The sequence below is a fragment of the Macrobrachium nipponense genome, chromosome 44 (assembly GCF_015104395.2).
Source record: "Macrobrachium nipponense isolate FS-2020 chromosome 44, ASM1510439v2, whole genome shotgun sequence".
NCBI classification, from domain to species: Eukaryota; Metazoa; Arthropoda; class Malacostraca; order Decapoda; family Palaemonidae; genus Macrobrachium; species Macrobrachium nipponense.
In genome coordinates, this window is record NC_087221.1 from 50,204,148 (window position 1) to 50,226,771 (window position 22,624).

The window sequence follows — 22,624 nt, forward strand, 5'->3', positions numbered from 1 at the left end:
TGTAAGTAATCAACGTAGCAATAGAGCCGTTTGTTGCTGAGAAAATAACTGTTATTAATGACATAGACAATGACAAATGTTCATAATTTTTGTTTTTATAGATATTAACTTATGTAGGACTGAGAGAGATATTGAAATAATAGATATCAAGGAAATTAAGCCTACGAAAGTTAACAGACTATTGTCAAGTAGACGGCGATAGCATATGATCAAGTAGTGAGATTTTAAAAGCATTACTCATGAGAGAGAGAGAGAGAGGGGGGGGGGGGGGGTGCGCGTGTGGGGGCGAAGGACCAACCGGATGGGAATTCGAAGACGAGCGAAATTAACTGAAACTGGAATAGAATGTCAACAGATAACCATAATTATAAAACCCAGAGAAGTCATCCTTCAGACAGTCCCTGAGAGAAGGAACCCTGTAGAAACCGAGGTTGACTCGTAGAGGGACTCCGGGATGGGCAAGGTCGGTGGATAGGAGTTAACCCCCTGGGGGATGTGAGGAGGGAAGGGAGGAGGGAGGCCGTGTGAGAAGAGCAGATAGCGTCAGTTTTCATATAGCGTTGTTATTGCTGGGATCGTCTCCCGTGCTGGACCACGCCAAGCGGAAGGCTAAGGATTATTAGTAATTAGCGGCGACGGTGCTGCTGGTGGATGCCAGGAGTAGTGGTAGAAAGGTGGAAGAAGGTGATAGTGGTAGGTGGTGGTGGTGGTGGTTGGCGGGAGTTTGGTTCAGTGTCGCTGTCTAGGGGGCTGTTACTCCCATATTACATTAACATGACGTGAAGGCTATCTTTATTAATTCGAATGTTGGTATATACTGATTTGTAAGTAATTACAATATACTTCAAAAGAAGGGGAGAATGCAAGAGTTGGGAGCACACAGCCCAAATTGAAGAATTGGGTTATATTTTATCTACAAGACAACACTATATACTTTTGAGTTCCTAATCCCCATAAAATACTAGTAGAAAGATGTGAGTGCATAAATGCTGTGCCGCACATGACAGTTGGCGAAATATTTTTTCTGATAAAAGAGAGGTGTGTGTGTCTGTGCGTATGTTTGTGTGTGTGTGTGTGTGTGTGAGAGAGAGAGAGAGAGAGAGAGAGAGAGAGAGAGAGAAACAACCTGCCAGCGAAGTGCATATGAATAACGCTCGAGATAAGATTTATCTTCGGGCGGGATCAGCCTAAAGATAGATCACTCTAACGAAGATCCACTGCATTTCCTGTAGAATTCCTTTGGACTCTTTCAATAAGAGTTGAGAACTGTATAATCGATTATGAAGCCACTCTTAATATTCTGTGGCTTAATTTCTTTAATAACTTTTTAAATTATGTCAATTAGTGGTTGTATGCAGATCACTTGTTAATGAAGTTCAAGTCAGATGACCGTTGGGCATAAGTTAGTTTGCAAATAGGTGTTGAAGGTAGTTGCAATGAAAATTCTCTCTCTCTCTCTCTCTTCTCTCTCTCTCTCTCTCTCTCATCCTTTTTCTTCCTCACTTAGTAGACTAAGAAGGTTTTTCATGAAGAACCGTTTCTATGCATGTGAACTTGGCGGAACAATTGCCAACGCTGTCCAATATTGGAGATTATTTGTACGTAGTACTAAGTCATGAATACCATAACCCGTCATGGTGCATTTCGTTTTTTATCTTTTTTTTTAATTAAAAAAAAAAAACTTTACGACCAGCAGTTAAATCGTTAGTAGCGTGCAATGCGCCCTTGCTTATCAAGTTGTTCCCATACGGCAACTTGTAGCTAAGACTAAAGAAAGCTCGTAGTCAACCTGCGGCGAAGTGTCACTAACGTAAAAGGAGAAAGAATTATCAGTACTCATATAAGTATATTTGGGAAAATGCCAATTCACGAGGTTTCTACTAACAAGTGGTATTCGCGGAATTTTGGTCTAGCTTTTGAAATATGAATTACCGCCAAAACTATACGTTTTGGAGTTCGTTTATTGTATGGTAAAGATACTATGAACAGAATAGTACTACACACCATGGGTCCACCAATTTTTCCTTACAAATGATAATGAAGATCCTTTTTTCTTTTTTTTTTTTTTTTTTGTCACTTCCTTGCTTAATTGGCCCCGGAATTCCGCTAACATGATGTTGCCAAGCTTCCAAAGCCACTTACAGGTTTTCGTCGTAACTTATTTTTTTTTATTCATATTTTATTAGCTTTGAGTTTTTTTTTACTGAGTTTCTGACCAGCCTCTGGACCTTCAGATAATCGGGCTACAGGGTGTTGATGAGCTTTAGTTATGGGGAGAATATTGTAAATGTTAAGGGAGCCATTGTACTATCTGGCACGAATCTATTTAAATAGTTGTTTATGCTAATTTCCAATTGAAATCTTACGTCTTCAGCGTAGTTAGAGTAGAATGTATTCCCATTCCAGTGGGCTCTTTATTATTATTATTATTAGTATTATTATTATTGTTACATTTTACCTATATATTGAAGATAATGTGCCTTATGAATTATACCTCGGAGAAAGCTTACAATGGTCCACACAAACTGGTGATTCATATTGTTACACTTTACTTTTTACCTTCTGGGCTTCCGACAGTCAGTCAGCTGGAGTTAGCATAGTTACCCCTTCGTAACTAAAGACTATCGGTTATTATGAGACTGGTGTGTGATCGCAGCTTGATATTCCTGTGAATTACAATTGTGGGAACGCGTTTTACCAAATTTCCTCGCAAATTGCTCAGCCCAGATGTGGTAAGGATCAGACTTGTTCTAAATTTCCAACTGGAAATGGCTCATGTTTGTTTGGTGGTTCTAGATTGAGAAATTCGGCAAAATGTTTCGTGCGCCGAAAGGATTAGGCCTAGCCATGATGTTTCCGTACCATGGCAGCAGCACTTTTATTAGGCAATGGTGTTTTCGAAGTAGGTCCCAGTTGATCAAATACTAAGTGTTGATTGCAGGACGCTCAAAAACTCGTCACAGTCACGTAAACAAACCATCAAACATATTTAAATCAGCAGTCTAATCTAGCCAAGCCTACTAGTAGTCAACAAAGTGGAGAGATAGCCTAGCGATTGCATCAGATTTCTAAATCTTTCTTGAGGTTTAGAATTACACAGTTTATCGTAGCGTTAATAAACTTTCTATAATCTTACACTGCAGGCCCCAACAATTTGTCTATGCTATACCAACGAAATCTTATGTTAGTAAATAGGTTATGGTTGTTAGCGCTAGTACTACTACGTCCTGAACATCGCAGGACCACATTTCGCATTCGAAGGAGGAGCTCTGCACTGAGATATTGTTTATTAATGAAATTGTTAAACTAAACAGTATAGAAAAGGGTTTGTATAACATAGTACAGGCGAGATAGTCAAAGAAATGTAAGTGCATCAGAGGTGCTCGTACTAAACATGGCGGTGTTTAGTACCAGTCCTTCTGGGATGAAAGTAAAAATGTAAACAAAAGACGGCAAATTTCTCAAATTATTCCACCACTATTACTGTATTATATACACCCCTTTCTTAACTGATCAGTTAAAAAAAAAGTTCATTAATAAAAAATATCTCCGTGGGGTACACTTACAATTAGCGCAGTTTTTGCCAACCCTCCTTTATACTGAAGTATGCAATAGCCTTACTTATGCTACAACGCCTAAACTAAACTAACCTTAACAAACCATGTAATTTTTAGTAGCTTATCCCAATCTCCTCTAACTTTGTGGATAACATGAATTTTATTAGCCTTACGTAACATTCGTAAACTTTTTAGGACTTGTGTGATTTGCCCTAGCCTAACTTCCCTTACAACATGGTTTCTACGCCAGCAAGAACTAATCAATCAATCAACATGGGAATATGCAAAATAATCCAAATACAGGTAACTATTGTAGAGAACTAAAAAAATTATTATTTAGTGTCAATAATGTTATTTTGGGTTAATATGCAAGGAATATTTGGGTACATATTTTATATGAAAAACTTTGGTTTTTATCTAAAACTGTCCATTTGTTTTAAGATAGCTGAAGATTCTAGTTGTTTTATAAGGAAGCTAGAAGTAATTCTGATCCCTTGTAAACCAATTATTTCACCTGTATACCCTGGCTAGACACCAGCCAATATAACCCTCACCAACATCATAGGCTCTTTGTTGTTAAGTAACCTAACCTATACTCTTTTTTTTTTTTTTTTTTTGTTTTTTTTTTTTTTTTTTTTTTTTTTTTTTTTTTTTTTTTTTTTTTTTTCCATCTGTCCATCCGCCTGTGGTGTTCTCGCTTGGTAACACTGCGTCCCGGCCTTTAAATTGTTACGCTATGTGTAAGTTTTGAGTAAATAAAAGGATATCTAGGTGTACATTTGCAACTGAAAAGTGTTCTAATAATTTACTGTATGCGAATTGCACCGTTAATATTCGAAATAGGATATTATTATAATTGTTGAATGTAAGCTGAATATTACTATCTAAAGCCCTGGACGCAGTGTTCCATGCGCAAACACCACAGCCGGATGGACAGATGGAAAAAAACAGAGTATAGTGAGCCCAAGATTTTTTGCAGTCCTGTATTATATCGTTATCCAGTGTTCGCGTTTGTGGTTGCACGTTAACAAAAGGTGGAAACATACTTGTGATGACCTTTGCAAAATATTTAATTTTTTAACGTTTCAGTGTCTTTATCATTTAGTAAATATTTGGATTCATTCATAATGACATTATAATAAGAATAGCAGTAATTCCAAAATAGATAAGTTAATTTTGACCGTTTAAAGTCAGATGTCTAGGGCATAGTTTTCCACAAGCTTAAAAGTTTCAGAGCCAGCATAATTTTCATATTGACATATTATGGTAATAATTCATTGCTGTTATATTTGCCAAGTTTGAACCTCCAAGGTCACAGGTTCATGGCAGTATCAGTGCTTTATAGCATTTTGAGTATTTGTGATACCCTTTACTGATAACTAATAGTGGCTCTGTGGTCATTATATACCTATTCTAAGTTACACTAATAAGAGGACAAAGATTGTCACTTGTCATATTATTACACTCATGGTGATTTAAATTCTGAGCATACAGTTACATATTTGTTGTATCATGTTTACAGTAGGCATTATAACTAATTCAAATTCCTCTGTCTTTATATAATTCAGAAGTGTTAAGAGAGAAAGGGAGAGGAAGACCAAGGAAGAGTTAGGTAGATGGGGTCAAAGAACTTCTTCTGGGAAGGAAGGTTCGTAATTTCCGTGAATATGCTCAAGATAAGGGTGACTTGTGCAAGATGTGTAGGGCTTTGATGCACTGCTTATGAGCCTCCTGTGATGTAGATGTGTGAAATGGTTAATGTTGTGTAAGTTTTACTGCCTGTGGTTGCACCCATGATTCAGCAGTTGAGTAGGAATGTGACACTCACTATACTCTGTTTTTTTCCATCTGTCCATCCGCCTGTGGTGTTTTTGTATGGTAACACTGCGTCCCGGGCTTTAGATAGTTACATTCAGCTTACATTCAACGATTATAATAATATCCTATTTCGAATATTAACGGTGTAATTCGCATACAGTAAATTATTAAAACACTTTCAGTTGCAAATGTACACCCAGATATCCTTTTATTTACCTAAAAACTTACACATAGCGTAACTATGGTAAAGCCTGGGACGCAGTGTTACCATACAAAAACACCACAGGCGGATGGACAGATGAAAAAAAAAAAACAGAGTATAGTCACCCCTATAAAAGATTATATATATATATATATATATATATATATATATATATATATATATATACATAGATATATATATACATATATATATAGTACAATAAATATATATATATTACATATATATTTATATCTATAAATATATACATATATATATAATATATATATATATATATATATATATATATATATATATATATATATATATATGTATTCATAAATCTAAAAATGTCACTGGCATCGTAAACAAGTTCATCCTCTAGGGTAATGGATAGAGGGAGAAAGCTGACATCTTAATAACCATGGTGTTTTTTAGTTGTTAGAACGTATAGGCCTACCTTTTGCCTATGGTTTTGTCTTACCAACATCGAAAGCGTTCGACCCTAGCCTCCTTTTTTGTATACTTGCAGAATACAAACTTCTTCCTTTTCTAGGCCAGCCCGTTGAATAGGAAGATCTTGAGCTTTTTACCAAGCTAAGGAGTGAGATCGATCATCTTCAAATTCACTCTTCGGTATATTATCGATAGCGTTCAAAAAAGAAAGATATTGACCATTGTTTTCCCTGAGAAAAGAGAAAACTATATTTCCGGCGTCAGACCAACCAATTGCTATTCACAAAATTCAACCAACATTATAGAAAATGAAAGATTCTCCGCGTGGCGAGGCATTTGAGCCCTTGCGCACCAATCTTGTAAGGATTAATATCCCCTGTCTGCAGAACGGAAGCATTTAAGAGTGAGCGCCGCTGCCGAATGGGTTCTATTTCCTCTCTAAACATAAATATGCTAGTCACCGCTTCTGCCACGTTGGCGCCGATTCTGTACCGTTTTCCCCAAAAACGAAAATATACAAATAAAAACGCAAATATAAAAGAAGGGTAGAAAGTGAACTCTGAGAGATACGTCTATCGCTCGAGTTCAGTTTCGTGCAATTACGTGCGGCATCTTACGCTCTTAGCCAGATCTGTTTTCACAGAAGGGGAGAATAATAATCCTAAATCATATTTCCCTGGATATAACCTCAAAAAATAATAAACGGTCCAGGAAAACCTCTTTGGCAAGGCTGATAAATATGCGCGTCACTCTTAGCTTCGGGGGCCCCCCTCGGTACGGGGGATTTTGGCGGGAACTCATCTTGGAGCGGAAATGACGTCGAGTTCCCGCGCTTTTGTTCTGACGGCCGACAACAAAAGACAAACGACACGAGAGGGCACTGTGGCGAGAAAAGTGGTTCTTACGGCGAGCCTAAGATATGTGTTTGTGTGTGTGTGTGGAAGTGCATTTCTCCTGCTGGGCCTTGAGATAACCGTGTATGCACCTAGAGGACTAGACTTTGTGGAAAATTGAACAGAGCTGAATTGGGTTTAGTGTTACCTTTTGTTTAGTTACATACAAGCAATTTTATTTATAGTTTAAGATGAATGAATAGAAGACACTGTTAGTAAATATGGGGATTTCCATTTCAACAAATTATACGTTATTTTTTTCATCATACTTCACGTCATTTAAGTTACGCAGTAAAGACCTAAATGCTATGCACAAAACTGATTTAAATTGCGTATTCTTAAGATAATACGGTTTGTTATTTGTTTTAGAGATGTGGTACATGTCATTTCGAGAGTGAGAGCGAGAATCTCGAACAAGAACCATTGTAATTAATTTAGAAAATAGGTGTGGGGATGTAATTTTCAAAATGCAGGTGCCAGTAGTACTGATAACACTGGTGATATGATGATGATGATATTATGATAGCCATTTCATTGAGTAGTGATTTACGGGTCCATATTTTTCTGTGGACTTTATGGACGTTTCCAGCTCTCTCAGTCAGGTGGTGAAAAGCATCAGTATATATATATATATATATATATATATATATATATATATATATATATATATATATATATATATATCATAATTAACTCCAGTTTCTTAGGCAACTTCTCTTTTTCTTTTTGTAATATACAGGTGGTTCGGGATATAAATAGGTACAATCATAGGTATTCTGCGCAAAGCTTGTGCCTCACAGGGGGCTAGTGCGTGAGGTGCCCCTCACGCGGTGCACTGCAGGCATTACTAAATGGTGTTTGCGGCATCCATTCAGCCTTTTGACTCTATTTTCATTCCAGCATCCTCTTAAGTCTTGCTGTCCAACTTCTCTGGCTATTAGTTCTTAGTTCGACTGCGGTTTTCTCACAGGTTTTTATGTTTCATCTTTTTTTTCTGGTGCCCTCAGTGCACTGCACAAGGTGCACTGTAGGCTTTAAACGTCCCTGTGGTCCCTAGCTGCAACCCCTTTCATTCCTTTTACTATACCTTCATTCATATTCTCTTTCTACCCTCTCTTAACAATTTGTTTCACTGTGCACCTTTCTAAACCTCTCTACTCTCGATTTCCTTTCCAGCGCTGAATGACCTCATAGGTCGCAGCGCTTGGCCTTTAGCCTAAATCTCATATTCCAACTCTATTTTCCTGTCCAACCACTCTTGCCTTCCTTTTTTCTCTGTCTGAAGAGCGGAATGGCAGAAAGTGTCCCTAGTGCTTGTGTTGACAGCCTTGAGTTTCATCAAATCGGTAAAGATTCTGACCTCTATAATTTCCAGCTTTTAGTGAACTTTTTTCATGTGTGGATGTGATGATCCCGAGATAACTGATGATTTCCTTTGGTGAAATATTGTTATCTCCGTTTTATCTGAGAGGGAACTTGGGTTGATTTTGCCTACCACATTGTTAATGATCGTAAAATATGTTCGTAGCGTAAATTTCTCGATGATAATCCAACGTAATATGTATTTCTTGATAATTGCTTGATAATCCCGTAAGAATCCTATTCGTCTGTCTGTGTTTCTCGAAAATATAGCGTGAATTCTTTTCGTTTAGTTATTTTCATAATAATCCAGTATATATATTTCCAAATATTTGCAGAGCTTGTCATCATATTCATTGTTTGTGTCAAAAGAATACGTTCATATGAACGTAACAAAATATCCAACTTTTTGCATCGGTAGGTATTCCCTTGGATTTTAGTGTTATGTTTTTGCTTGCCTTTATTTATCTCTTTCGTTCATTGCTTTTGGGTTTCAGTGTATGTTTTTGCTTGCCTTTCATTATCTCTGTCGTTCATTGCTTTTGGATTTCATTGTATGTTTTAGTTTGCCTTTCTTTATCTCTTCCGTTCATTGCTTTTGGATTTCTTGTATGATTTTGTTTGCCTTTCTTTATCGCTTTCCTTCATTGCTTTTGGAATTCATTGTAAGTTTTTGCTTGCCTTTCATTATCTCTGTCGTTCATTGCTTTTGCTTTCGTCCGTTGTTTTTGCTTTCTCCGAAGGTCCTGAAACGACGAAGTTGCTATATCAAGCGTAGGATAGATTCTCGCGCATATTGACGATATACTTTCTTTTCTGGGGGTCGGTGGAGGGAGTCGTATATTTTGGGGATGTCAGTTTGATGGGATTTTTATGCCCCCCACCCCCCCACCTCGTTTGCTTTCGCTACACCGGAACACGGGAGACCGCGGCGCGTTTGAAGGGGTTCGCAAATAATCGTACAGACTGCTTGCTTGTTCGTCAAGATGTCACGGTGTTAGTGCATGCGGTATATGTACATACACACACACACATATAGCCTATAACTATATACTGTTATGTGAGCGCGTACATGTATATTCATATTTGTATGTTATGTATATATATAATATATATATATGTATATATATATATATATATATATATATATATATATATATATTTAGTCCACATTACACACACACACACACACACACACATATATATATATATATATATATATATATATATATATATATTCTTTTTGTCGAGTTGAATTTAAATTTTTATTGTCATACATGAGAGTCCTTAATTCATCTTTGTTCTATTTAGATGATATAAATTTTTGGCTCTCAGACCTCGCTGTGACCCTTGGCTTTTGTTTATTGGAAGATTTCATAATGCAGTTATTACCCGGTAAATTTGATTTTAATTTTTTTTTCTTTTTATGGTCAATAACCACTAAACTACACAGATGAGACTTCCGTGCATGCAGGCACCCCCTACCCCCCTCCCCCCAAAAAAGGTAACGTTTCACTACACACACACACACACACAATGTCCTTCAAGCAGACACATGCATACACACAATTTATGCCCGTTACCCTTGAAGCACAAGCATATCGTCCTCTTAACTTGTACACAAACACACACACAACAAGCACACATGCATCATTATCCTTCATGTACACACAAACAGACATACACAAACAAACATACACACACAAACAAATCTCTCGTTGCAGTAAGAGTTGTTGTACCTCCTCCCTTTTATTATGCGTCATCAACTGAATCCCAAAGACTATGGCGTATGGCCCATAAATTCCCGCCGCTGATATATTTCTGAGTGAATTTGGATGGCCGAGATTCTGTGTCGGGTTTATTTGTGTGCCAGTCAGAGTTACCTCCTCTTTTATTTTTTTCTTTTGTGTGTGAATGTTTTCAAGGACGCGTCCTTGACTTTTTTTTTCTTTGGGTACGTACAAACGTTTGTCGGTCGTGTTTGGGCGCGCGCTAGCGAGGGCGTAGGATGAAGGTTTTGTTTTTTTGTTTGTGTGGTGTTTTTACGTTGCACGGAACCAGTGGTTATTCAGCAACGGGACCAACGGCTTGACGTGACTTCCGAACCACGTCGAGAGTGATGAACTTCTATCACCAGAAATACACATCTCTCACTCCTCAATGGAATGGCCGAGAATCGAACTCGCGACCACAGAGGGAGGGCGTTGCTTATGGATGGGATAGTCATGATGATGGTTAGTAAGTAAGACTAGAAAAGTGAATCTACTATAGTGTCTATTTACACATTTTGTTCAGACCTTGATAAGAACTCCATCACTCGCTATGGAATGAGTAAGGCTTCTGAAGTCCAAGAATAAGAACGGGTGAATTATACGAGAACTGATTTTATTCTTTCCTTGTTATTCTGTTACTACGAAGTGACTTAAGCTTCTAGGCCTAGATGCGAATGTATACTATACTCTGTTTTTTCCATCTGTCCACCAGCCTGTGTTGTTTGCGTATGGTAACACTGCGTCCCGGCCTTTAGATAGTTACGCTATGTGTAAGTTTTAGGTAAATAAAAGGATATCTGGGTGTACATTTGCAACTGAAAAGTGTTTTAATAATTTACTGTGTGCGACTTACACCGTTAATATTCGAAATATGATATTGTTATTATTGTTGAATGCAAGCTAAATGTAACTATCAAAAGCCCAGGACGCAGTGTTACCATACGCAAACACCACAGGCGGATGGACAGATGGAAAAAAACATAGTATAGTAAAGGCAGCCTGTGGAAGGTCGGATAATGCTTGTAGTAGATACTTTTCCATTAAATTCGAAGGTTCTTAGGAATTCATTGTATTCTTAACAGTTCTTAGTCGTGACATTATTATTATTATTATTATTATTATTATTATTATTATTATTATTATTATTATTATTATTATTATTATAACCTGCTAATCATTCTCTGAAAGTTGTCTGCGATTTTGTCTCGTTGTTAATATCAACTAGTATCATGTACGTAATCTAATAGAATCTTACACGTTGAACATCATAAAAGGGCATTTATTATTTTTTATATTTTTATGCATTAAATAATTAGAGGAATGAACATGTAATAATATAAAGGAGAGTTGGGAAAACTCTCTATCGCGAGAGTTTATGTAATGTTCTAAAGGGTCCTCAATAATACAAAGTGTTAAGAGTCCGTGTATAATTTTTAAGACTACAAAAAGCTTTCGAACCCTTCCGTGGGTTCATCTTCATTCCAAATGAACAATTAGTTAAAACGTGTACAGAGGTGAATTTAAAAACAAGAGTCGTTGAAGATCGTTGACACCGGTCGTTATCTCGTTAATGGGCCAGATGATGAAGAAAGAGGTCAGTTAACTCCAACTAGGTGATTTCCTCTCCCCTATCAATCCTTCTGGCTGCAATTCTGTTAGATCTCCGCAGTGGTTGTTGCAACGTTGCAGGAAGTCCTTCATCCGAGGGCGTAGATTGGGCACCGCAACCAGACTTCCCTGGGGCAGCGGTTACCTGGACAGGGAAAGGCAAGGCGGAAGCAGCATCAGGAGAAGGAAAAACAGACCCTGTCCTACAGTTAAAATCTTTTAAAAACCTACTACTATGAGATTCAGGGCCTCTGTAACACAATAACTTTTTATCTATGCATTTCACAAATATTACGCTTATTCAGAATACACATTATATCTACACGTAAATTTTGACTGTATTCTGCATTACGTAGGTTGAATAAATTTGGTACTTATAATGTAAAAGTGACTTTTTTTGAAGAATAATGTAAAAGTGACTTTTTTTGAAGACGGGCCAACTTACTCAGAGAAAAGGTTTCGAACGCACTCGTTACGTAACTTATGACAGCATTTCTTCCCTCTTTCTCGATGGATGATTGGCTATACATAACGAAGGCTAGACCTCTGGCAACAATGACATAAAAATGTAAATACAAGCAAAGCAGTACACCTTTATGAACTCTGAAACCTCTCCACTGATAATTGTCATAATGAACAAACCAACAAAATATGTTAATAAATACAAAAACACTTCGATTATTAGTCTGACTCCAAAATAAGTTTCCTAAGAAATTACAGTCTACTTTATAGGTCACAATCAGATTGACAAGATGTAGGTAATAGTTGGTAATTTTCAAAAACATAGTAGACAAGCTTGATTTGATAACTGCTATATCCAATGTCAAGCAATTTTTATTTATTGGCTATCTACCTATTTACTAAAAAAAATAAAAAAATAGCCGTTACTGCATTTTGGCTTTGAACCTTCACCAATAATTATCGTCAGAATGATGACTTCATGAGGCTTCACCCACTTTGGCCTCGTTATAATTCAGGATAACACTGAAGGCCATCATGGGCATTGTTGGATTAGAAAATTTAAGTTCTGGCTATAAAAACTCATTTCTCGAGTAGTTGCAAGAAGTGCTAAATGATCCTCAAGGATCCCAGCAGTTGGCCTAAACGTTTAATTCATGTATATTGCTGCTATTACTACAGTAGTATTACTACACTACCACAGATACCCCACCCACATCTATGTATCGTTCCGCCATTCATAAAGTCTTTGTTATGGCCACGGCCTTTCTCTTGACTGTAAAAAGTTGCAAGTTGTAAGACAAATGCAGTTTTGCAACCACGGGGAAAATTCCAAATTCTGTTAGCCATTATTGACTGCTATGGGTTTCAGAGCCGATGGAATAAGGTGAATGAGTTTCTGTCTGGTGGATGGGTGGGGCAACATTTCGTCAAATGTTGTTTACATTGCTTGCGTAATGAATGTTTTCGACTCTTGGCTCATAATCATTGGCCATGGCATCGGCTGGATAATTTTTACTCTATAAAAATCAAAACTATCAGGTTTAGGTCATTGATAATGCTGCCAAAATTTGTGTGTGGTTGTAAAATATACATATGTCAACTTTCAGCTACATCCGATGCTTGATAAGGAGCAAAGTCCAAAAAACCGTGTTATAGAGGCCCTGAATCTCATATTCCCCTAAACTTATGGCAGCTCCCTCGACTAGTCGTCTGACATTTACATTGTTACTTTTAAAGATAATTTTAGCCTCGTTCCAGTTGGGTCTATGATTATTCCTGAATGCATGTGCTACTATTGCGCTGTTTTGTGATTGTAGTTCATAAGCTCGCTTATGTTCGCCCAAACGCATATCTAGTCCCTGTCCACTCTCGCCAAAATATTTACCATTACAGTCCATACACGATAGTTCGTAAACACCTGGGACTATGGGATTTTAATCAGTTATTGTTTCTGACGAGGGTGCGTCTTAATGTATTTTCATATTTGAACACAATTTTAGTTTCCTTCTGGCTTTTGTTTATATGCCCACTTATATTCTTCACTTCTGGATTAAAGGGGAGAGAGACATGTCTTTTTGGTTTTTCCTGGATATTATCTCTAAGTCCATAGAACGACTTCCTTGCTTGCGAAATTGCTTTCTCAATGAAGTGAGGGGGATATCTAAGACTTCTAAAAGTAGTTGTGATGTGTTTAAGTTCATCATCTATGTATTCGGGGTCGCAGATTCTGAATGAGCGTAAAGCAAAATTAATAATAACGTCCCTTTTTATTTTTATTTAATGAAAAGAATAAAAGTGGACATAATTCTCGGAATTGGTAGATTTCCGGTAAACTGAAAATTTGAACCTATGGCTAATACAGTCCCTGAACACTAGAACATCTCAAAAAGGTAAGTTAAAATCAACTTCTACTTCTGTTGTGAACTTAATTGATGGTAAAATGCTATTCGCTATTTCTACTAGTTTCTTTAGCTTTTCCTCGTTACCTTTAAAAATAATAAAAACGTCATCTACATATCTCATCCATAAAACTGGTTTCGTTTCTTCATCACACCTGTTTAAAATTTCTTATTCCACAAACTCTATGCAAATGTTAGCGAGGACAGGGACAAACAGCGGACGAGACATAATCTGTTCCTCGGGAATGGGGAAAGTGATATTACTTGAAGATGCGCTGGAAATGATGACCTACATTTTATTTCACTGTTGATAACTATACTCTGGTTTTTTTCATCTGTCCGTCCGCCTGTGGTGTTTTTGTATGGTAACACTGCGTCCCGGGCTTTAGATAGTTACGCTATGTGTAAGTTTTAGGTAAATAAAAGGATATCTGGGTGTACATTTGCAACTGAAAAGTGTTTTAATAATTTACTGTATGCGAATTACACCATTAATATTCGAAATAGGATATTATTATAATCGTTGAATGTAAACTGAATGTAACTGTCTAAAGCCAGGGACGCAGTGTTACCATACAAAAACACCACAGGCGGATGGACAGATGGAAAAAAAACAGAGTATAGTATCATATACGTAATGTAATATGTTATTGTACCTTTAACATCATAAACATTTAGCCTTTTTAACTTGTTCACGTATATAAAATAAGCAAAATATGGCAAATGTAATTATGAAGAGATGTGTATCACTTCTAGACGTAGAATTGGAGATGCCTGAATAATTCTTTCGTTAACCTCAAGAAAATTGGGGGTTAATCTATTTTACCTTTAATATTATAAAAAATTTTCTCTCTTTTTTTTTTCTCTCTCTCTCAACCTGTTTACTTATATAAAATAAGCAAAAGATGGGAACTGTAATAATGAAGAGATCAGTATCGCTTCAAGACGTAGAAATGGAGATGCCTGGGTAATACTCTTCTTGTTAACATTAAGAAATTTGGGGGATAATCTATTTTACCTTTAACATTATAAAAATTTCTCTTTTTCAACTTGTTTACTTATAAAAAATAAGCAAAAGATGGCAGTATCACTTCAAGACGTAGAAAAAGAGATGCCTGAATAATACTTTCGTTAACATTAAGAAAATCGAGGGGGATAATGCAATATGTTTTATCTTTAACATCATAAAAAGTTCGCTTTTTCAACTTGCTTATGTATATAAAATATGCAAGAGATGGAAAATGTAATAATGAAAAGATCAGTATCACTTCAAGACGTAGAAATGAAGATGCCTGAATAATACTTTCGTTAACATTAAGAAACTCGATGGCAAATTACGTTCCCTTTCCAATCACACTGAACTCACGCGGCCACCACAGCAAACCGGCCTCTATGCACCTTTGCCGGAGGGGCGATAATGGCGCATTATTTAAACGCCATGCTTCTACCTCTCTTTCTCTCCCCCCATTTAGAGCATTATAAAGATACGTCCTCTGGACAGGCCCCTTTAAACCCTTTTTTAAAATCCTTTTACGATATTTAAGGAGAAATTAGCCGGCCCCGTGTTATGATTACTGGGCGCTTTCGTTATTTGCGGAGTGTTCAGGTCGCCTTATTGCTTGGGCAGGGAGGAATTGTGGTGGATATATTACTGTGGCTTGTGGGAAGTAGTTCTTCATTGTTTTTTCATTTTTTTTTTCTTTTCGTGTTTTTGTTATGGATCAGTAGTCTTCATCGAATTCCTTGTGATGAAGATTATTATTATTATTATTAGAAAAAGGCCTATTAGTGAATTTTTTTTTTACTATTTTTCTGTCTGTTGTATAGACATTTGCATACAACTATCTGCACAGTACTTACACCCGAGATGATAGTAGCAAGTAGCAGGAGGTATGTATGGATTCCATAAAGTCCCAGTACCATTACAAGCAATATATATATATATATATATATATATATATAGTATATATATATAATTATACATATATATATATAGTATATATATATACGTGTATATATATATATATATATATATATATATATATATATATTATATACAGACTTTTACGCAAGTTAAAATAACCTAATAGATAATATATATATATATGTACAATATATATATATATATATATATATATATATAGAGAGAGAGAGAGAGAGAGAGAGAGAGAGAGACCCGTGGGATCCAGTGAGATATTTTTTACACTTTCTGAGGGTGCAAGGACAGTTTCACAGACATATAATTATATATGTATATATATATATATATATATATATATATATATATATATATATAGGTGTGTGTGTTAGGGATTTTTGAGGTCAAATGACACTCGTTTAAACAAAATGAAACAAAACATCTAACTGGCAACTTAACATACCCTTGTTTCGTTGCATGCCCTCTTTGGAGTTGGCTGAAAGTCAAACTAGGCAAAGATAAACTCCCGTGGTTACAAAAATATACTTTTTATTTCCCAAAATTAGCTAACCTTAAAAGGGAATAAAATTAATTAACTCTTACTCAAAAGAAACGTTAAAATATCTTATTCCTCTCAAAATCATATTTAAATAAGTGCCCCCTCTTCCCCTAAGGGTCCAGACATTAATAGTTTATTAATAGTCAAAACGTGTCAGAGAATAAACCCATTGGTGACTTCGAATCCATCTTGTCCGACGGACCTGCAACACCTCTTCCAGGCGTGTTCCACATTCTGTCAATCAAAATCAATGAGTCTCCCCTTTGCAATTGTTCTTCAGATAATATGTCATTTTCTGTTCGTTACGAACACACACACACACACACACACACACCGATTTGCACACAATAGGCATGCATGCTTTATGCCTGAAACTCGTGATCTCCGAGGTGCGTCACTGACCACAAAGGTGCACTGGTAAGTTATCCTGTCTGTTTTTTTCATTTCAGCATCTTCGAAGAATCCTACGTTTTGCACTTGTCTCTAACCATATATATATATATATATATATATATATATATATATATATATATATATATATATATATTATACATTATATATTACGAGATACGTATGTAATTGTGGTAACCATAACGCCCTCTTAATTTCTCAAATAACTTCTCAAATTTATCACACTTTTTGGATACGCTTGTCACCATAAAGCCTTTTAGATCCTAGTGCAAGAATTTGAAGCATGTCCATAGCGGGATTCGACCCCGCATCCAGGTCATCAGAACGATTCCACCTTCCCTACCTGACCTCTTCCTTAGGGGGATAGTGCCGTTGATGCACCTAACGTAGCGCACTGTAGGCGTTCCTTAAGGGTCTTTGCAGTGTCCTTTCGGCTGCAACTACTTTCATTCCTTTCACTGTTCCTCCGTTCATATTCTCTTTCTCCCATCTTACTTTCTACCCTATCTGAATAATTGTTTCGTAGTGTAACTGCTTTGAGGTTTTCTTCCTGTTACACCTGTCAAACCTTCTTACTATCAGTTTCACTCTCAGCGCTGAATGACCTCATAGGTCCTAGCATTTGAGCCTATATTTAGTCTATTCTATTCTGACCACTCGCCTCGGGTGTATCCTGAAGTTTCTCACAACACCGATGCACGAATTTTTAAATATATTTCTTGCTAGCAAACTGTTACGTCAAAGCTTAGTATACCTTAAAACTGCCTTGCTTTTGGATTGCAAAATAGAACCGTCTCTTGATAACGTCTCAGATTTTCGCTTACTCTGGGAGGAAGCCTACAAACTAATTTGTTGTTGTTGTTGTTGTTGTTGCTGGGAGTAGGAAAGCCTATAGAAAGCTTTGAAAAGGTGTTTCGCGTTGAGGCGAAAATACAGGAGTTTTAGGATAGGATATTTAAGGTTTGTTTATTCGAATGAAAATTAGAAAATAAATAATGTGCTTGTTAAACAGTACATAAATATTATTTCTAATAAAATATAACGTATTTATTTTAAATTTCGTTGGTGAAACAACGCTATATTTGACCGTGGATTTTAACACGTTCCCCGAGTAAGCTGCAAGTCGGATCACGCATTGTATGAAAGGTCACGAAGTTCAGAGTGCTGAATCAGCTCGTATGAATCGAAGTTTATTCATCCAAACGAGGAAATGTGTATTTTGCCCTTCTCTGTGTTCAAATATTCGTGGTGCTTTATGTTGTGTTACCCTTATTGACAGGACTGGTTCAAAGGCATTTTGTCTGACCTCTGACCCTCAACTTTTCGAGGTCATATAAAGTTACGCTTTCCAGCATCTTTTGAAATAAAACTTGAGAATCTTACTCATAAAAGGGTTAATGAAGTGGGTCAGTGTCCAGATTATAGTAGATTCACATCAGCCGTGCATTTGGTGTCTAAGCCAGTCCCTTACGACGCTCCTGATTGGCTGTTGATAAGCCAATCATGGGCTGGGTACTCACAGTCTCTCTCGAGAGATCACATAGGCAGGATGTATGTTCCACCTCTCCTGAAAGACGTATCCCTCAAGAGAGGTGGAACATAGATCCTAACCATGTGAACTCTCGAGATAGACTGAGAGTTTCCACCCCTGTGATTGGCTTATGAACAACCAATGAGGAGCGTCGTAAGGGACTGGCCTAGACATCAAATGCACGGCTGATGTGAATCTATACTATAGTCTCTGTTCACGGACGACAGGTGAACAGCGACTTTTCAAAAAAAAAAAAAATCGATCTCTTTGCAGGCGTCTGGGACCAGTTCAACCATTTTTTTTAAACGTGTGTAGCTTTCATTCAAGCCCTATTCCATTTTTTTTAATCAGTATTCATTCAGCAATAATTTGTCGAGACCTTTTCTTCATACATTTTTTTCCCTCATGAAATGTTGCATCGATCGTCCGCGAACGACCAGCTGCCCTGGTTAGAAGAATTCGGTTCATTTGACAGCGTCCACTGCAAAGTCTGGTTGTCACGATGTATTCAAGTTCCCACTGGCTATCTTCATTAGTACTAAAGCTTTTTATAGCGCTTTATCTCGCATAAAGTCGTCTTATCTCCAGTACTGTTTTGGGGTTCCCCAGTCGAGCCGCCGCCCGAATTCCATGAAGTTCGTTTTGTGGAGCAGCCCAAAAATACATTTTACATACGTAGCGCCATTAGTCACATCTGGGACGTTAGGCCTGTCATATCTTTATAGCCGCATAATGTAGTTTGACCAGTGCTTGTCGTATTCTCCATCATATTGTTGTGTCGCATTCCCCTCGTTGCTTGTCGTCGCCACTATCTCCCTTAGAAGCTGCTGCAAGACTGCTGTCATTTGTCCTGTGCCGGACGGTGTTGGCGGAATCTTCAACCAACGCCTGCTGCTAGGAAAGGTTGGTTATCGTTTCTCGATTCCGTTCTTTGCCGTATCGCCAACACTGTTGGTGTGGCATCTCCAACAAAAGTTTGCAGCTTCTCACATACACACACACGCGCGCGCGCTCGTCCGTAACTTCTGGCGGCGTCGGCTGTAGAATCACAAGAGCAATTTGTTATTTCTTCAGCGGGTCGGCGTTTTCATCAAGGTCTTCTTCCCCCGTCGTATCTCCAGCATCACATCCATCTCCAACAATAATATTCTTTCTCCTCGCCTTCTAATCCCGCCTCGCCAACAGTGGCGACCCCGCCCCCTCCAACACCGTGGCCCCGCCCCCTGCGCGTGTCGCCAGGAGGCGGGGCGAAGGGAGCTGAATTGGCGCCAGTGTCTCCAGAAATCTTTGCAAGGAAGCATCGCCGCTCGCTCGGCTTCTGCCGCTCTCTCTCTACCTCGGTCACGCCAGCGAAGTGGGTCGGTCAGTCCCTTCGGGAGGACTTTTCGTAAACAAGATGCTAATCACACCGGACGATCTCTTGCCATTTTTACACTGCTGTCGATCAAAACCGCCCGAGCTCCGCGGGGTCCCGTGAGGAGGGTTGGTTACGCGTTTGTGAGTGATGTCGAAGTTGGCATAAAATTCGGCAGGAAGGACCAGTGTGTGACACAGATGACGAGCGGGACTTGTTGAGTAAGCGATTGCTGATTGCAACGCGGCCTCTCTGCTCTCGGACCTTTCCCGTGACACTTAATTTTTTTTAACATGTTGGTACTCCAGTGCCATCTTCCGAAGATGACTTTGCAACATTGTGGTTTCCTGTCGATATTCATGATCGTTACCATCGTCTTTACCACGTCATTATTATTATATATTATTATTATTATAATAACATAGTTGGGAGTTTTATGTACAAAAAAATATTTCATTGGTTTAATGTTGCACGTTGCGACGTGCATCTTGCGGATGGTTATGTCTCTGTTATTCAGTTACTTTTAACTTTGAAGAAATACTCTTTTAAATCCTTTATTTTCCCTCCTTTCATCGATGATTCTCATTGAACACTTTTAATAAATTTTGCCTGATTCATCATCATATTGAGAAAAGTGATAAGGCTATGACTCTTATTATCAGATTTATTAACTTCTTCATATATCTTAATTTTACTTGAGATCCCATCTACCTAACCAGCGTCATCACCAGAATGTTAATGACAACCACGCTAATGAGTATTATCACTATTTCGTTATCAAACTGTCTTTACAATGATCGTAACGTTGTGCTGTTTCCCTTGATGTATACGGTGGTTCCTTTTACCTCATTCATCCATCCAATCACTAAATAATGGATGAACTCACTGTTCGGAAAACTCACCCATCTCATCCTTTCACATCAGATAATTGGAATATCATCCCGGCAGAGATAAATACGATTGGGAGCTACATTTCTTTGCCCGTTATGTTTTAGGGGGATGGTAAAAAAAAGGGGGGGGAGTTATGTTTTTCTCTGTTAGACAGAAGAGAAAGGAACTTTTATACATAATTTCTCTCTCTCTCTCTCTCTCTCTCTCTCTCTCTCTCTCTCGCTCATATATATATATATATATATATATATATATATATATATATATATATATATATATATTGTGTGTATATATATACAATATTTTTTTTATGTATATATATATTATATATATATATAATATATAATATATATATATTTGTATATTCAAATATTATTAGTTTGTACGCCTTGCAGAGTCATGGTAACATTTGCAACTGCAAAAACTGCTTTCGAGTTCATCACCACCGATGATATATCATCAGCATCCTTTGGTTGAATATGGTTCAAGATTGCCTGGTTCTCCTGGATACTACGCCATTCGACCTTTTCAGCTTGAATTAGGGTCAAGTGACCGAGATCAAGCGTTATTTTGTATGGGCTACTTCTCTCTCTCTCTCTCTCTCTCTCACTTCTTCTTGGCACATTTTGTTGTGCATTCGATGAAAGGTGAAAGCATGGTCATAATTTTTATTTATATTATTATTCCGCATATTTTACCAACATGCAGTCCTTTGTGTGCTCTATAGTTTCACGAAGATATATACTGTATACGTGCTCTCTCTCTCTCTCTCTCTCTCTCATACATACATTACATATATATATACCATATATATATATTATATATATATATCTCATACATTACATACATACATACACACACACCACAATATATATATATATATATAATATATATATATATTATATACTATATTTATATGTATATAATATATATATGTATGATATATATATATATATTATTATTAAATATTATATATATACATATATAAATATAAATATATATATATAATATATATATTATTATAAATTATATATATACATAATATTATGTATATGCATATATATGTATATATATATATATATATATATATATATATATATATATATATATATTATATATTATATGATATTATATATATATTATATATATATATATATATATATTACGCATATATATATGTATGTATATATATACATATATATGTAGGTGTATATTATATGTAATGTATAAGATATATATATATATATATATATATATATCTATATATATATAATATATATATATATAAGTATATTATATTAGTCGGCTCTCCAAACACGGGATGGTTTTACAAATAAAAAAAATAACTTTTGTATGTTTACCTGCTAAATCCCAAACGACCCGCCTGCTTAGGAAGTATATAAATGCATACATATACACATATATGCTCATATATACAACTTATCCATGTATCTGTGTATTAAGAAAGAATGAAATCGGTAATTCTACTGTGCGCTAATACGTTATATGCCAGACCACGCATCCGTTGATCCAATGTACCATATATATATATACGAATATATATATATATATATATATTATATATATATATATATATATATATACATATCGTACGTCAAATCATATCCATTATTTATTTTTCATAGTTTTATCGTCCCGTGTTATATGATTTATACTTGTATCCTTAAAGACAGGTATTTTTTTTTGTTCTGTATCGTATCTGTTATGATTCATACTGGTATCATCGTTCTGATAACATATTGTTTTCCGTACGTTCTTCAAATTGATGTATTTATATTTGACTTCTATCGTCATGATAATGATATTTATACTTGTATATCCGTAGCCGGGAAACTCTTAAGCATATGGTCATCAGAATCATAATATTATCTTCAGTTCATTTTCATATTCATTGCAAATTTATCAGTATCTCTCACC

At 36.6% G+C, this 22,624-nt stretch overlaps 1 protein-coding gene across 7 annotated transcripts in view; it reads left to right on the forward strand.

Moving 5' to 3' along the window:
* The first annotated feature begins 2,608 nt into the window (after positions 1-2,608).
* Positions 2,609-22,624, forward strand: part of LOC135204350 (lachesin-like) — a 238,990-nt gene continuing 218,974 nt past the window's right edge. Inside the window, exon 1 of one of the 7 annotated variants that reach the window (XM_064234547.1) lies at positions 2,609-2,732. The gene's annotated coding sequence lies outside the window, so the exon portion shown is untranslated. Of the gene's footprint in view, positions 2,733-19,711; positions 19,804-22,624 lie in introns of those variants that run through there. The other 6 variants (XM_064234542.1, XM_064234541.1, XM_064234544.1 and 3 more) reach the window with 6 other exon arrangements.